We start from the raw sequence: 15432 nt of genomic DNA, 5'->3' as shown, positions 1-15432 counted from the left end.
CAGTTTTATCACTCAAAGCAATATTCTCTTTGGAAATATTCTTTGAAAATTCTTTTGTAGTTAGTATTCCAGCAAGAAGAGAAACAAGGGGCACCTGGGTGACTCAGTCAGTGAAGCATCCGACTCTTAATGTCAGCTCAGGTCATGATTTCATAGTTTGCAATATCAAACCCCACATTTGGCTCTGTGCTGACAACATGGAGTCTGCTTTGGATTCTCTCTCTGCTCCTTCCCTACTCATATGCTCTCTTGCTCTCGCTCTTGCTCTCTCTCTCTCAAAAAAGGAGGAGGAGGAATAAGAGGAAGAGGAGGAAAAGGAGGAGGAGGAGGAGAATAAAGAGAGGAGAAACAAATCTATACGAATGCTACAAGCCATATGTAAAATAAAGGTGAGTAAACAGCATAGCAAAGTATGCTGTTATCTAAAATAGGAAAAACAACTTCCACTTCTAGGTAGAATGTAGGAGGTTGAAACAGGCCAACCCTGACACTAACAACTATTAAAACCTAGACAGATTACCCCCCCCCCCCAAAAAAATCACATTTTCCAGATGTCAAGGACTTTGGAATAAGGACTGAAAGGACTAAACACCCCACAGAGGAGAGAACAGTTCACTGGAGAGCTATCAGATCAGCAGCTGATACACTCCTCTGGCGGCATTTGCCACATCGAGACATGGGTGGAGGACTGGGACTTGGCCCAGGCAGACAGCCACTACTGGGGGAAAGGGAAACCATCAAAGATTTCTTCTATTGCTGGTGGCTAGAGTGGAAAAAACAGAAATGAGGAGCCTTCAGACACGCTTGATTTTCCTGACCACAGGTTTGCGGACTCCAAAGCAGGAGGGCAGGAGGCTAAATGAGCTGGGCTAAAAGCTTCTGAAAGTCAAATAAAATCTGATGCATATGCTAATCCATAAAACAAGTCTTAATAAATGTAACAGGACTGAAATTATACAAAGTGTGTTCTCCAACCACAATGGAATCAAGTTAGAAATTATTAGCAGAAAGAAATCTCAGAATTGCTCAAATATCTGGAAATTAAACAACATATCTCTAAATAATCTGTGGGTCAAAGAAGAATTCCCAAGAGAAATTAAAAACCATCTTGAACTGAATGAAAACACAACCATAATGTCAAAATGTATGGGATGTGGTAGGGGTGCCTGGGTGGCTCAGTCGGTTAAGCATCCAACTTTCGCTCAGATCATGATCTCATAGTTCATGGGTTCAAGTCCTGTGTTGGGCTCTGTGCTGACGGCTCAGAGCCTGGAGCTTGAGCCTGTTTTGGATTCTGTGTCTCCTTCTCTCTCTGCCCCTCCCCTGCTTGTGCTCTGTCTCTGTCTCTCTCTCTCAAAAATTAATGTGTTAAAAATATTTTTAAAAAATTATGGGAGGTAGCTAAAACAATGCTTAGAGGGAAATGCATACCTTCAAATACCTATATCAGAAAAGAGGAAAGACTTCAATCAATAACTTAATCTTCTGCCCTAATAAACTAGAACAAGGCCAACAACACTTTAGGAAAAGGTACAATAGATCTCTTTGCAAAAGAAGATAACCAAATGTCTGATAAAAGGTACTCAGCTCTGCTAGTCATTAGGAAAATACAAAAAACCACAAGGTAATACAAACCAACCAGAACCAGGACAACTAAAAGAAACAGAAAAATATCATGTGCGGGTGACATTGGTGATGGGGGTCTAAACTGACACACCTACTTTGGAGATTTGGTTAGCAGTATTGACCAAAGCTGAACTATACATACCTGACGAACCAGCAGTTCCACCCCCAGTGATATACTCAACAGGAATGCCTACCTCTGCTCACCAAAAGCCATGCACTAGAATGTTTACAGTAACTCTATTCATAATAGGAAAAACAAACAAACAGAAAACTGGAAAATACCAAATGCTCATAAAAAGTAAAATCAATCAATAAATTGTAGTATGTCATATCATGAAACACCATGCAAGATACTACACAACAATGATCAGACTACAATTACATATAGCCACCGAAATTAATCATACCAAAAAAAGGGGTTAAGCATAATAAGATAGATACAAAAACATACATGCTGTATGATTCCTTGTATATAAAATGCAAAAATTGATAGGACAAAAAAGAGTAAATAAAAAAATATTTACTCTTATAGAAGTAAGAATTGTGATTCACCTTAGTAAGGGTATGAGGAGTGATTGGTGATAGGCATAAGGAATATTTGAGTGTTAGTAATGTTTTGGTTTTTTATTTCGCTAGTTACACCAGTGTGTTCATTTTCTGAAAATTCATTGAGCTGTAGCTTAATTATATGTTTGCCTTTGTATACACATATAATATTTCAATTAAAAATTTCAAAAAATCATGCAGTAAGTGATTCAGACAGGATTCAAACGCAGCCAGTCAGATTTAAGAGAATGAATCCTAAATCTCAATTCTAGATTCAAGGTTACACCATTCTCGAGAATGGTTGAATTAAAAATCTAAGTATATCCCTACGTTAGTCAGGGTTCTCTGAGGAACAACAATAGGATGTGTTTGGAGAGACAGAAAGAGGGAGAGAGCAATTTTTTGTTTAAGAAATTGGCTCCTGCAGTTGTCGGGGGCTGCCAAGTCCAAACTCTGCAGGGAAGGCCAGCAGGCTGGAGACTGAGGGAAGAGATGAATGTTTGGGCTCAAGTCTGAAGGTAGTCTAGAGGCAGAATTCCCTCTCCTTCAGAGGACCTCTGACATTTTTCTCCTAAGGCATTCAGCTGATTGGATGAGACCCACCCACACTATATAGTCTAATCTGCTTTACTCAAAGCCTATTGATTTAAATGCTAACCTGTAAAAAATGCCTTCACAGAAACATTTAGACTGGCTTTTGACCAAATATCTGGGTACTGAAGTCTGGCTAAGTTGACACATAAAATTAACCATAGCAATCTCTAACAATTCAAAATGAAAATTCTAGACAAAGTCTAGAGACAAAAGAGTGGAGACAAAAGAGAAAAGAGTTGTCGAGTGGAGACAAAAGAGAAAAAATAAGGGATGTGAAAACATGCTAATATTTTTGTCTTGTTCAGGAGGAAAATAGTGACAGTATTATGTTTAAGACATTATTAGGGAGGATAACTACAAATATTTGTCTTAATTCGTTAAAAATAGAATGCATGGGGCACCTGGGTGGCTCAGTCGGTTAAGCGTCCGACATCGGCTCAGGTCATGATCTCGCGGTCCGTGAGTTCGAGCCCCGCATCGGGCTCTGTGCTGACAGCTCAGAGCCTGGAGCCTGTTTCAGATTCTATGTCTCCCTCTCTCTCTGACCCTCCCCCATTCATGCTCTGTCTCTCTCTGTCTCAAAAATAAATAAACGTTAAAAAAAAAATTTTTTTTTTAAAATTAAAAAAAAAATAAAATAAAAATAGAATGCATATATTTCAAGCCAACAGAACAAAATTCAATTTAATGAAAGGAAGGAAAAGAATAAAATAAAAAGTGTAGTAAACATAAAATAAGAATAATTCATATATAATATGAATCTTAGTTTCAACAAAAGTAAACTCACTGCTCAAGAGACTATTAGATTCTATTTTTGAAATATCTATATCAAATATATTTCTTATAAGTTACTGGTAGAATTTATGTCTACAAACAGCTAAGCAAATTTTGAAAAAGAAGAACCAAGAAAGACTATCCACATTACTAGTTGTTAAGGCATATTTTAAACCACAATAAGTCATCAATGCATTGATATAAAGGAGCAAATAAACCAATGGACAGAATTAAGAGCTCAGAAATAGACCCAGGTATACATAGCAATTTGTTAGATAATAATAAATGGACATGGATGGATTTTCTTGGAGATGATGTTGGGAAAACCAGTTTACCATATGTGAAAAATAAAGTTGGATCTCTACTTCAGACCATACACAATGGTGAATTACAAAAAAGTAAAGGCATAAATATAAAAAGTAAAATTATAAAGTTAATAGAAACTCCTATCTGTGTGACCTGTGAGAAAGAACCTGTTGACACTCTAAAAGCAGACATTACACAGAGGAAAATATTACATTTGACTACACCAAAATTAGAGATTTCAGGGGCACCTGGGTGGCACCTGAGCATCTAACCTCAGCTCAGGTTATGATCTCACAGTTCTTGGGTTTGAGGCCATGTTGGGCTCTGTGCTGACAGTTCAGAGCCTGGAGCCTGCTTCAGATTGTGTCTCCCTCTCTCTCTGCCCCTCCCCCATTCATGCTCTGTCTCTCTCTTTCTCTATCTCTCTCTCAAAAGTAAATAAATATTAAAAAAAATTTTTTTTTTAATTAGAGATTTCATAAACAAAATACAGATGAAAAATTGGGAAAAGATACCTGCAATATTTAAAGTTGGTAAGAGATTAATATCTACAACACTCAAAAATCCTTCAAAATCAACAAGAAAAGAACTGGAAACCCAGTAGAAGAATGAGCAAATGATATACACTTAAATTTACCGAGGAGGAAACTTGAGTGGCTAATAAGCAAAAAAAGAAAAGGATAAAGGCCTAGGAGCTCCTGGGTGGCTCAGTGGGTTAAGCGTTTCAAAATTCTTGTTTTCTGCTCAGGTCACGATCTCATGGTCTGTGAGATGGTATCCCACTTCATGTGCTGTCAGCACAGAGTCTACTTGGGATTCTCTCTCTCCCTCTCTATCTCTCTGCCTCTTCCCTGCCCCCCCCCCCCAAGAGCTCTCTCCTTCTCAAAATAAACATGAAAAAAAAGTTTTAAAAAAAGAAAAAGTTAAGAAAAAGCCTAAATTTACTAGTAAAAAGCGAATTACAAACTGTCATTAGATATCCCATCAAATTAGTAAAAATTAAAAAGTCAGGAAATACCAAGTGTTGGCAAGGATATGGGAAAACACCAACCAATCCTCTTGCACTGCTGATGGGAGAGAATAACAGAACAGCTAAACTGGAAAGCAATCTGCCAGAGTTTTCATACTTGACCAATTCTAAGATACATGTTTTTTGTGTGCTATGAACTGAGGGGGAGGTGATTGCACATAGCCATATGTCTATCTGATTCCCACTGAGGCTTAAATTCATCATGATCTAATGTAACTCATCATCTTGCTCTACCCTCTCACTCCACTCCTCCTCTGTTTCTTGCATTAAAGTCCCTGCCAGGTTAATATTATCACCATCTACTTAGTCACCTAAAGAAGGTAACTTGAGTCAACGTGTACTGTTCCCACTCCCTGTGACTTTGGTCAGTTCTCCCATTTTATGATTCCACCTCTAAAGTGGTCTTGAATCCCTCCATTTGTGTCCATCCTCACTGCCACAAATGTAATACAAAATCTGGTTACTCCCCTTTTAAGTAACTAAAGTAGCCTCAGTCCTGCATCTTCCCCTTTCCTCTTCTATTCACAGTGCATACCAGCAGCTAGAGTGACCGTTCTAAAATATAAATGTGTTCACAGAACTCTCTCCTTAACAGTCCTTCACCATTTCCCAAAGTTCAAGTCCTTTAAGCTGTAAAGCACATCTTCACCATCTGCCTTCTGCCTCTCTCCAGCCTCAATGCTTTCCGCTCTTCCACATTCAACCCATGACCCTGAAACACCAACCTGGTGACACCATACTCTGTTCTTGCCTGGGAAGCTCCAGGGTTGGCTAATTACAAGGAAATTTGATTATAGAAATAATTATAATAGATTATCAAAATAAATGTCTATTTTTTACTGTATATATTTTTGTAACTTTGTATTTTTATATCATTACAATCTTAGAGAAAATTTGCGTGAACAATACAAAGAACTGCATACCCTTTACCCAGATTTATCAGTTATTTATATTTAGCCCCATTTGCTTTGTCTTCATAATTCTCTCTGTATTTTTTTCATGTCATTTTTTCTGAACTATTTGAAAGTACGTATGTTGGAGACATCATGGCCCTTTATCCCTACATATCTCAGAGTATATTTTCTTTTTTTTTTTTTTTTTTTAATTTTTTTTTTCAACGTTTATTTATTTTTGGGACAAAGAGAGAGACAGAGCATGAACGGGGGAGGGGCAGAGAGAGAGGGAGACACAGAATCGGAAACAGGCTCCAGGCTCTGAGCCATCAGCCCAGAGCCCGACGCGGGGCTCAAACTCACGGACCGCGAGATCGTGACCTGGCTGAAGTCGGACGCTTAACCGACTGCGCCACCCAGGCGCCCCATCAGAGTATATTTTCTAATAAGGACATCGTCTTACACAATCATGCACAGTTATCAAAATCAGGAAATTTAACATTGATACGATACTATTATCTAATCTACAGATCTATAGTCCATTTTCAAATTTTATCAATTGTCCTAAAAACATCTTTTTTTTAAAAAATGTGTATTTATTTTTGAGAGAGAGTGAGAGCCAGGGAGGGGAGAGAGGGGCAGGGGATAGAGGATCCAAAGCAGGCTCTGTGCCGACAGCAGAGAGCTGGATGTGGGGCTCAAACTCACAAACCATGAGATCATGACCTGAGCTGAAGTCGATGCCTAAGGACTGAGCCACCCAGGTGCCCTGTCCTAAAAACATCTTAACGTTTTGCCTGTTTGGAACCCAATCCAGAGCCACACATCTAGTTCTTATGTCTCTTTGATCACCTTTACTCAGCCTTTTATTGTCTTTCTTGACTTTGACGTGTTTGAATTGTTCAGGCCAGTTATTTTGTAGAACATCCCCCAACTTGTGTTTATCTTGTGTTTCCTTATGAAGAGATTGGCATTTTACATTTTTGGCAAAATACCACTGCAGGGACATGGTATCCCTTCTCAGTGCATCCTATCAGGAGGTACAGTTTGATCCAGTATTGGTGATGTCAACTTTATCATTTGATTAAGTGACAACTGTCAGGTCTCTACAATTTAAAGTAAGTTTTTAGCCATTTTATTTTTGCTTTAAACATAAATATGCACTCATTCACCAATCTTTTCATTCAGGCTAAGGATTTTTCTTTGAGTATCGGTCTGCTAACTGGATCTTTAAGCCATTTCCAATGCATTTCCTAGAATGCATTGTCTAAAACTTCCAATTTCAATTTCTTTAAAGAAGAGCAATAACTGGGGTGTCTGAGTGGCTCAGTCAGTTAAGTGTCTGACTCTTGATTTAGGCTCAGGTCATGATCTCATGGTTCATGAGTTTGAGCCCCGAGGTGGGCTCTGCACTGACAGCACGGAGCCTCCTTTGATTCTCTCTCTCCCCCTCTCTCTCTGCCCCTCCTCTACAATTTCTCAATCTCTCTCTCTCAAAATAAATAAACTTAAAAAAAAAAAAAAAGAACAAGAACTTAAAGCCACTGTCAAAGCAATCTGAGTGCTGAATTATTCTAGAGTTTGTATTTTCCCAGTCTTTTACTTTTTTTTTTAATGTTTTATTTATTTTTGAGACAAGGAGAGACAGAGCATGAACAGGGGAGGGTCAGAGAGAGGGCAACACAGAATCTGAAACAGGCTCCAGGCTCTGTGCTGACAGCTCAGCTGTGCTGGGTGGCTCAGTCGGTTAAGCGGTCGACGCGGGGCTCGAACCCACGGACCCCGAGATCATGACCTGAGCTGAAGTCAGCCGCTTAACGGACTGAGCCAGCCAGGCGCCCCTTCCCAGTCTTTTACTTAAGCAAATTGACTTCATCCATTTTTTTCCCAAAGTTTTCAACCTGGTTTTCCTGGTAACAACTCTCTTTTCATACTTAAGTTCATTAGTAGGTACAATTTTTAACTAATTTATATAATTCTAATAGCAAGTGCAACTGGCATAAGCAGGTTTGGGAACAAATGCAACTGACTGATAGTGGTAATTAGCACACAAGTCAACTGATGGAAATAAAAACTATGGGTTTTATTTACTCCTATGTGTGAGCATTTAGAATGCTGTGAGCATTTGTCAATATATTTTTCAGGCAGAATGGATAGTGTGGGTTAATCTAGCAATGCAATTAAGTAGAAGTCAGTTAATAGAGCTTTTGCTAGAAATTAAACCTCCCAAATGGACAGACATGAGTTTTCAGATTGAAAAATCCCACCAAGCACCCAGAAAAATAAATTTAATCCATCATTGAGAAATGTCACTGTGCTGAAATAAGGAGAAAACCCTAAAAGAATCCAGAGAGGAAAAAAACAATATTCACCTACAAAGCAAAGAAAGTTGTAATTGCACCAGATTTTTCAATAAGCTTCAAAATTCTGATGGAAAATCATTTTCAGTCAACAGTTATGTACAAAGATAAACTATGAACCAAGTATGAGGGAAGCCCAGCTACATAATCAGTTATGCAAGATCTCCCAAGCAATCTTTCCTATGGAGGTAATGAAGAATATATAAGGAACACAGTAACACAAGGGATGACGCCGAATCCAGGAAACAGAGGGCCCAACCCACAAGTGTGGGCAAGTATCAGCTGTCCAGATGAGAGAAGAAAGATGTAAGGAAGCAGAAGAGATGTCTCTGGTAGGGGGAGAGAGGAGAGGAGAAACAAAGTATTGAATGGAGTACCCGATGTCTCTGAACATTTAGAAATATTATTGATAGGCATTTGACAGATTTTAGCAGCAATGGGAATAAAGAGCAATAAGTACCTTGAAAACTAAGCAAATGACAAATACTGAAGGACCGCATCAACTAGAAAAAAAACAGCAGTTGTATAAAAAACAAGAAACAAAAAAGTATCAGAGCATAACTTTTGGCTGAACAAAGAACAGTATTTATACAGAATAATACAAACTCTGCCTATTGACTTAAAAACTGATGTAGAAGTAGAATGTAAGCTTTATGAGAACTGAAACCCGGGTGCCTGGCTGGCTCAGTCAGTGGAGCATGCGACTCTTGATCTTGGGGCTTTTCGAGCCCCATGTTGTGTGTAGAGATTACTTAAAAATAAAATCTTAAAAAAAAAAAAAGAAAAAAGAACTGAAACCTCATCCTAGTCACTATTATATCCTAGTATTTAGGACAGTGTTTGGTACATTGGAAATGTTTAAATGATGTATCTTGTTTTTTAATGATAGTATTTAGAACTCAAAATTTTAAGTGAAGGCTAACAGAGTTTTGTTTTTTGTTTCGCTTTGTTTTGTTTTGTTTTAAAGATCTCTAATGCGAGACTTCCTGGGGCCATACAGAAAACTAGCTGGTAGTGTGAAGTCTGCCCTTCTCCCAGGCACCTCATCCATGTAAAAACGTGTTCTCACAGACCGTCCCCACTCATCAGTGTCCCATCTTGGTGTCCCAGCCCTGGATATTCACAGCTGGTGGTCACACTGCGCTCATGCTGCACCCATTAGACTGATACATTGGATCTGAAGCTATGTCAGTCACTCTTGGTGGGGCAAATTTGTTGTTCCAAATGAATTTAGCCTATGTTAACAGACAAGAAAAGTTTCTGATGGATTCTGCCCCTTCCCCCCCAATCTGCATAGTTTGGTTCTACAAGTGTTTATTTTCTACACAATTGTAGATCTCTGATCACTAACAACATATAACATAATTTTTCCCAATGTTTATCCTTGTTCCCCCTCTGATTATCAACATAATAAATAAAGATTGCAGAAACCTTGGAAGAAGAAAAAGAAGTAAAATTAAAGTAAAAATAATGTAAAGAAGTAATCCATACACTATATGTTAACTAAATGGAATTTAAATAAAAACTTGAGGTAGGGGGAAGAGGTGATCCTTCCAAATAACCAGAGATAACACTATTAAACATTTTTTTTCTGAGCCCCTTTTTTTTCTTCTTGACATTCAGATTTTACTATTGTAAATATTATTTCATGCTTAGTTTATTAACCATCGGAAGTAAGCATTTCTCCAATCATTAAAAACAAACCTTATAAGCAATATGAAAGATTGTTTCAAACTTATTGCCCTTAAAAGAGCATTTTAGCTGCTAGGAAAACCCCTTTTTATAAAAATGGTACGGGAACAGAATATTTCCTCAAAGTGCTGGTCCGTGGGAGGAAGTCCATGTGATACACTGGGGTGAGGCTTTACCACCTGGGGCTCCACACTCAGGCTTTGATTCTAATACTAGTGTGCTTCTTACTACCCAATGACCTTGGAAGTTTCCTTATCTGTAAAATGGGGATAATGATATCTCCCTCACAGAGTTATTAGAAAGATTAAAAGAAATATGGCATGTCAAGTGCTTAGCACCACACCTAGAAAAGAGTAAGGACCCAATGAATACCAACTGCCATCAGTCTCCTCCCTTCCATCATCATCCTAATTAAGGGTTAAGACAAGCAGACACTCCTAAAGCTTGGTTCCATCTCCTGTGGTTAAAATAGCATCTCAGAGCTTGTTGTCTTTGCTTATTTGATCCTGAATATTTCTGTTCCAATTAATACTTAGTTTCCTTTTGGAATGCTGTAGCATTTTGCCTTCCAAAGCCAGCGTTTAATTAATGCTTTCACCCATTCTGTGCCTTACCCCCTTATCCTTGAGAAATGTTAAAAATCTAACTGCCAACTTTGGCCGCAAGCCACATGTGAGAAAATAAACGCATGGGCTAAACATTCTTTGTTGTAAAATGAAAAGAAGAAAGAGAACTGAGTAAGTTCTGATTGAACCATAACCTGGGCTGTATGCTTTTTCCACCAAAATTCTGCAGTGCAGGTATTTTACTCCTTCTTGGCAGATCAGAGAGGGAAAGCAAATTGCCCACAGTCACAGAGCTAGGAAGTGGCAGATTTAGAAATGGGAGCGAATTCTCTCAGATTTCAAAGATCTGGCATCTTCCACACTATCATGCCACTTCTAGAATGTGCACTGCCCAAAAAAGTTCAGAAAACACTCCACCATCAATAATAGTTGATATTTACTAGGCAGTCACTAGATGCCCAGTGCTCAATCTATTTCATGCAGGATCTCATTTAAGCCTTATGTCGGCACCATGAAGTAAAAACAGGTATCATCCTTGAAGAGGAAAAGTGAGGCTCAGAGAACTGAAGCCACATGCTTGAGGCCATGCTGCTATGAAGAGTCATTGCTGGGACTCCAACCCAGGTCCATGTGACTCCTGGGAGCAGGCTCTGAACCACCACACCCTCCTCCTTCCCTGTCATCCTTCCCTCTCTTGCCCACTCATAACATCTGGTTGAAAAAAAGGAAATCAATTCTTATACCCCAAGTTCTTCATATTGATTCTGTAACTCAGTTTGTAATTAGCGAACATGGAGTGAACATCCCAGGAACCAAGGGGAGACAAAGACAAAGTCCTTTGTAACAGGATTCCTGTTGTGTCCATAATTATCCAACTATGAGATACCAGAAAGCAAACCTGGCTCCACAGTCACACTTTGCTAGGTCTCTTCATTGTCCCTGTGCCAAAAGCCATCCCAGTAGAGACAATATCAAGCATTACAATGAATTAAAATATCTTCAAGCCTGAAACTGTTTTCCAAAGAAATTGGGCCAAAGGCCAAACTTCGATCTTCTCTCTCCTGAGGCTGAGGATCTGATTCCCCTGAGACAGTTTTCTGAAAAGAACAACAGACTGTGCTCCTTGATCAAAGAAGAGGCCAAGGACTGACAGGGGAGGATGTAACAGGCAGGTTGCCAGGGTGGGGTCAACTCTATGATCCTGTGAGGGCTCCAGAATGCCCTGGGGACATCAGGCTACAATAGGACTCCTATTGAGACCATATTCTTACTTAGCTTTTTGTCAGCTTGTCTTGCTTCCTCATTCCCCTTTTCCTTTTTTGCTCCCTCAAAAAATTATTATTTTTTTAAAATTATTATTATTTTTTTTAATGTTTATTTATTTTTGAGAGAGGGAGAGACGACAGAGTATGAGCTAGGGAGGGGCAGAGAGAGGGAGACACAGAATCCGAAGCAGGCTCCAGGCTCTGAGCTATCAGCACAGAGCCCGATGTGGGGCTCGAACCCACGAACTGTGAGATCATGACCTGAGCCGAAGTTGGACGCTTAACCGACTGAGCCACCCAGGCACCCCCTTTTTTTTTTTAATTTTTTTTAATGTTTATTTATTTTTGAGATCAAAAAATTATTTAAACAATAAACCCCATCTCAGGTTCTGCTTGTAAGGAAACCAGTCCAAAACAGTGGGTACCAGAAAGAGTCCTAAGAAACAAAATGCATGCCACAGCAATGCCATTGCTAAGACTTTCACCTACAAAGAAGAGGCAGTGGTGAAGTTGAAGGGAACACCAGATAGTACAATCCCTCTGGCATCTGAAAGGTCTGGGGCAAATGCTAACCAAACAGACCATGGGATTGGGTGGTTCTTGCTAAGTTCTTCAATGTGTTGAAGAAAGAAGATGACAGATTCATTGATAAACAATTCCAGAGGGCCTATTTGGCAATAATTTAAAGAGATACTTACCTCCCACAGCTTGCGGGCTACCAGAGCTGAAGAGCAGGCATAGGACTGCACTCTAAGAATGGCAGAACTTCAAAGAATGCCAAGTGCATCCCTTTACACCAAAGACAAGACCCTGACAGGGAAAGAGGGGACACTGATCCTTGGGAGAGGCTATCTGTAGAGATAAACCAAGAGAGTCCTGAATCCTGTGGACCTGCTGAAGTGTCCCTGTTCCCTTACTGGAAGATAAACACTCTACCTTGCTTAAAAATGAGCCAGGTGCTTTATAAAACAATATCTTCCCTCTTATAGATTTGTCCCACCTCCACTCCTGGCCACCAGACTGATCATGGGGGTAAAACCTTAGCATGGACCAACTCAGAAAATGCTAGGCCTACTGAGGAAAGAAAGGGATTATATATCAGATCTGGCCAATGTGCATAAACCAAACTGAGGGAGGATGTCTGTGGAGGACTCCAAGGGTGACAGATCAAAGCAGGTAAGATATAAGCTCGATAAGGTAGTTTGTTGATGTGAAGGGGTCCTCTCTCCAGTGCCACAGGATGGCCCGAGGGGTTGGTTCTAATATGCTGGTGGGAGGCTCTTGAAAGACTAGGAAAAGCAACGAGCCAAACTGAACAATGCAGAGGTGCCACAGCTGCCATTGCAAACTGGAGGGGAGGTCTGATGAGCTCAGAGAAGTAGGCATGCTAGAATGGGCCTACCATATAAGACAGGAAAACCCACCAGCCAACCATGCTCCTTGGGAAGGCCTGGAGGACTCCCCCTTTACCAATGAGATCAGAAAGTATTAGTGAGGTTGGCAACAGTATCCCAAGAAGCTCCATCGTGGCTGTCCTTTATAGGAGATGCTGTAACAGAACTGTGTTCCCCAGGAAAAATAAAAAAGTGAAATTCCAGAATAGCAAAGACAAATGGAAGCACTCAACCATATGAAACAAGATGGGTACAATTACCATAAAAGGCAACAAGGGTGGAATAGTGGCCAGGGCTCCTGGACCTGCAGGCATCTAGATAGCTGGTTCATCGAATATAGTAATGTTGGGAGCAAATTAAGATAGTTAACTAGGGTATACATAATCAGAAGAGATCAAGAATGGAAGAAGCACAGAATGAGATCAGAGATACTCACAAGTATAAGATCAAGGCAATCACACAGGGTCCAATGCTCAGAAGGGCCTCTTGCTTGGAGTTTAATGCTCTGCACTTGCCATCTTGAACTTCTTAATAATTTTATCTTTGAATCTGCTTTGTAGGGGAAGTCCTATTAAATTAAGACAGTAAAGATAAACAGAGACTTGGAGTCTTGGTTCACAGGTAGTGCCACTTCCCAGCACCTCTCTGTCTCCTCTACTTCCTAACACCCTTCATTCTCCCCCACCTCTCCCTCCCTGCCCTGTCCAGTGATGGTAAAAGCCCTCTGCCCTTGGCAGGGGCCTGAGTGCAGACATTAGGAAAGGTGGGGTTGGGCAAAATGGTAGCTGTCCCTTCTTCTGGCTGGCAATGCCATGGCACATTTGGCAAGCATTGTGGCAAGAACAAGCCTCTCACCTATCCCTCATGCAGGTAACTGTATGTCCCAGAATGGAGGTTGAAATAAGCTTAGGGTCTCCTTCCACTGTGGGTTGGAGTGGGTAGCCTGTGGGAAGGGGAGGTTCCTGGCTCAAATTTCTCAGCCAAGATGCATCATGGCAGGTGCTGGTGTATCTTTCTGCCTTGCACACCCTCCCTTCCAATCTTCCTGGGTCTGGCTTGTGTTTGTGTCTTCTGACGAGGCACCTTCTGGGGATGAACCACAGAAATACAAATTAACGTAATTTTGGTGATATTTGCCTTTCAAATTGGCATTGCACAAAATGAAGATAAATGGTAAATTCATGCTAATAGTTAAAATTTTTCATTTTCCTTTACTTAGAACCACATTAAATTTTTTTTTTTCAACGTTTATTTATTTTTGGGACAGAGAGAGACAGAGCATGAACGGGGGAGGGGCAGAGAGAGAGGGAGACACAGAATCGGAAACAGGCTCCAGGCTCTGAGCCATCAGCCCAGAGCCCGACGCGGGGCTCGAACTCACGGACCGCAAGATCGTGACCTGGCTGAAGTCGGACGCTTAACCGACTGCGCCACCCAGGCGCCCCTAGAACCACATTAAATAGCAAATAAAAATACCATGGCAAGTTGAATAAAAATGGTAGAAAGAAGAAAAAGGTTTTATATGTTATTATCTCTCTTTTTTTTTTTAATTTGAAAGAGTATGCACAAGCAGTGGAGAGGGGCAGAGGGAGAGAAAGACAGAATCTTAAGCAGGATACATGCTCAGCACGGAGCTTGACGTGGGGCTTAATCCCATGACCCTGGGAACATGACTTGAGTCAAAATCAAGAGTCAGATGCTCAACTGACTGAGCCACCTAGGCTCATACTAAATATATGTTAGTATCTGGACCTAAAAAATTATGTAACCAGTCCTGCTCACTCCCCATCTCCTGAGAGCACTGCCCCCCATAAATCACTTGAACAGGATCCCTATCCTTCTCCCACCCAGCTATTAGAAAATCTAACATAAGATACATGGCAATTTATCCAGAAAAGAAGAAAATAGAATTCCGCCAAAAAACATGGGAGCAGTGAGAAATAGGCATTGTGTCCTGTCAGCAAGAGCAGAACTGAGTTCTCCTCAACTGTCACACTTTCTCTTCCTCCCAAACTCACCCTGAGTTCCTCTCTAAAACCAGTAGACAGGGTTATCTCTGGGGTTCCCCCAGCACCTTTGTTCATTTACTCCACAGGCAGGGGTTGAGCACCTAATAATAACAGCTATCAGACAAGTGCTTACCATGCCTTGTGGCCAATCCGCAGGTCAACTCTAGGCAGCAGGTAATACGATCCCCATGTTAGAGACAGGATACAACCTCACTGGCATGGGGTCACTTGCCCAAGATCACTCATCAAACAAGTGACAGACTCAGGATTAGACTGCAGACATCTGCTTTTCATCACCAGATTACTTATCCTCTGTCTGCCCTATGCTAGTACTGGAGCTAGAGAGGTGAGCAAGACACAGTCCTTACAAAAGCACA

General features: G+C 40.5%; 1 long non-coding RNA gene across 6 annotated transcripts in view; it reads right to left on the bottom strand.

Annotated features, from left to right (window-relative positions):
* Positions 1-15432, bottom strand: part of LOC147584180 (uncharacterized) — a 40588-nt gene that overhangs the window by 5047 nt on the left and 20109 nt on the right. For 3 of the 6 annotated variants that reach the window (XR_015253271.1, XR_015253260.1, XR_015253303.1), the window contains 3 exons: positions 13902-14132; positions 13483-13614; positions 12351-12504 (listed from right to left, as the gene is read on the bottom strand). This is a non-coding gene — a long non-coding RNA (uncharacterized LOC147584180). The remainder of the gene's footprint in view (positions 1-12350; positions 12505-13482; positions 13615-13901; positions 14133-15432) is intronic. The other 3 variants (XR_015253282.1, XR_015253287.1, XR_015253299.1) reach the window with 2 other exon arrangements.

This window comes from Puma concolor, chromosome A1, assembly GCF_028749965.1.
Source record: "Puma concolor isolate L17-30 chromosome A1, mPumCon1.1.hap2, whole genome shotgun sequence".
NCBI lineage: Eukaryota > Metazoa > Chordata > Mammalia > Carnivora > Felidae > Puma > Puma concolor.
The sequence above is the reverse complement of the archived record's forward strand: the minus strand, read 5'-3'. Positions and strand labels throughout refer to the sequence as shown.